The sequence below is a fragment of the Penaeus japonicus genome, unplaced genomic scaffold, assembly GCF_977035675.1.
Source record: "Penaeus japonicus unplaced genomic scaffold, GWHDUDI00000001_assembly GWHDUDI00000001, whole genome shotgun sequence".
Classification (NCBI taxonomy): Eukaryota; Metazoa; Arthropoda; class Malacostraca; order Decapoda; family Penaeidae; genus Penaeus; species Penaeus japonicus.
The window spans coordinates 8115190-8117689 of NW_028234403.1; the positions used below are offsets into that span (position 1 = coordinate 8115190).

The window sequence follows — 2500 nt, forward strand, 5'->3', positions numbered from 1 at the left end:
ACCAGGAATTTGGCAAATAATCTACAGCAACGCTTTCTAACAGATCGTCCAACATACAACTCCCGAATCGTTTCGGCAATTGCAACCAAGTCTAATCAAACAAAATGTGCAGCTTGCCCCTGTGACAACTACTGCTGGACAGAAAGAGAGGCATGACCAACGTCGCGGTCCGGTCGACAATGTCAGCTCCGTGTTCAGTTTTGCTGTCAACTTTCGGTTTAAGAGCGGATTAAATGCCCCTGCATGCCCTCACCTCCCAGGTAAACCGATCTTAAAAGCTAAAATCTTCCACAGTTATATCAACACAACGTGGCAATCCTAATCACACGATTAATATAAACGCGCGCGAAATGGATAATTTAACTCGGTTATCCGCAATAAGACAATATTGTGATCCAAGCCTGTGGAATCATGCATGTCTGTACCAGATGGTGGAAATAAACACGGGGATGCAGATGAGAGATTTAGGGGAAGATCATCCTGAAAAATAATTAATTAGCGTAAAAAAGGAGTTGCTCTGGTCAGCCCCAACGCCCCAGGAACGTGTCATCACAGAGCCTAATAACGCAAACCTATTTTTCTCAGTCGCACTGATGCTCTTTAATCAATGGGCGCTCATAACAAGACAGTGACACATGTCACTGGCTACGTATATCCAGGACACCGATCAACCAAATCTTATAAGGTCGAGAGCCCTGAGGCAATCTAATACTGAGGGGAAAGCCCATTAGAATTGTAAGCGCTCTGGTTGATGCATCGGAATAGAATGACTAATACCACTGTGCTGCAAGCACTTCAGTTTATTCAAATAGTGGTGAACCCTGTAAACAAATACGTTGTCACAAAAAGAATCAAGTACTTGAAACTAAAGTACAATACAATCAGTAGTTCTTTACTTGAAGGCTACATGATAATTCTTAAATCTATAAAGATTAATATACCACTTTTACACTGTCACTTAAGTAAAAACGATTACAAAGACACTTAGCGGAACTAGCAGTCTTTCCCCAAGAACTACATGTCGTCACGATGGTGTCTGCGCCGTGACTGTCATATGTGTGCCTAGAGTACAAGTGTGTGTGTCTTTAATACAAGGGCCTTATTATTTACTCAAGGGGTCTTTTAGTTGTTCATAATCAAGGTCAGGCCACATGGCGGCCTTGAATGGCCTATGTTATCGTCGCTGCGGTGTCAGCGCCGGCGATGACAGCCGCGAGATCATGGTCGGGCCACACATTACATGCGTCATTTTTGCCGTGGTGTCCGCGGCTACAAGACTAAACCTACAATTCATGATAACATGATTTTGTTTCAGTTCAAATACTTAATGATGGGAGAAAATTTAAATACTAAAAGAATGAACGTTATTGTAGGTTCCAAAATAGTTCTGTGTCCTTTCAGTGATAACAGATGACTATCGCTGATGATGACGATGACCTCTTGTACACAAATGCAGACTGGATTACATAAAGCCATTGGAAGTTGAAATTATTTGAATTCACTGACAAAGCCACTGCATCAGGGCATCTTTTACTTCAGGTTGACATACTTGCAGTGATGTTTGCAATGATAAAAATACAGAGAGTGAAATAAGTCATTTAGTGCCATGCATTACACACACTTTTGGGAGTCGGCAAAAGCTGGTGCTTTGAAAATGGAAGCAGTGCATAGGGAAGCATAAATATGGCTTCCCCTTCAGGGTATTCTCTGCCAACTGTGCTGTGTCAGTAAAAAAGTGCTTTGAAACGTACAATTTCACCATCCACCCTCTTTCTGAAACGGTTTCTGTCACGATCTTAGACCTTGCGCGTTTCTTTTTTAGTTCCTCCGTAGAAAACCTCATTAGATTTCGGGAAAAGACAATGCTCGAGACTTGGCATGCAGACACTCGTCTTATTTGGCACCGATACTTAGACCGAGAGGCTCTGATGGGGAGGGGGTAACCATGACCTGCAGACTATTTTGATGTGAGCACAATAAACATAAAGGTTTAGTACGGCCACGTCATCAATGGTCTTTATCCCAAGATACTATTTGTATGACACATTTTCATATTCACCTGTTAAAATCTCCATGGCAGGTTGAGGGGGGCTTTTTACTCCCACTTACCTGTTGGGGAGAGCAGGTGCCGTTCCCTTTTTAGAAAGTCTCCAGAGTGGCAACAGCAAAATTCAAGAGATAGTCATGGGCTCACTTGGGTCGTTAGTGGAAGCTGTTTATTTTGGGATTTGTATCATCAAGTGGATCCATATTTCATTTTATCATGGAGTCCACCAAGGGGATGCTGTATATTAGGGTTCAATTGCACCTACCAGCTACAGGAATAGTGAGGGAATGGACGCAGATACCTCCAAAAATACTAGTTGCAGTCATGGTACCTGTGCAATATCAACTGGGTACTGCCTGTTTGACTCTAGCCACAATTAACCATCTGGCCGACTTGACTGGGATTTGCTCCAACCAGAATAAAGGAATAAAAGGGTATGTTGGTAACTGAAGG

The 2500-nt window shown here is 42.6% G+C and overlaps 1 protein-coding gene across 3 annotated transcripts in view; it reads left to right on the forward strand.

Annotated features, from left to right (window-relative positions):
- The window catches only part of LOC122247851 (inter-alpha-trypsin inhibitor heavy chain H3), a 37219-nt gene that overhangs the window by 22692 nt on the left and 12027 nt on the right, over positions 1–2500 (forward strand). The gene's annotated exons all lie outside the window — the stretch shown is intronic.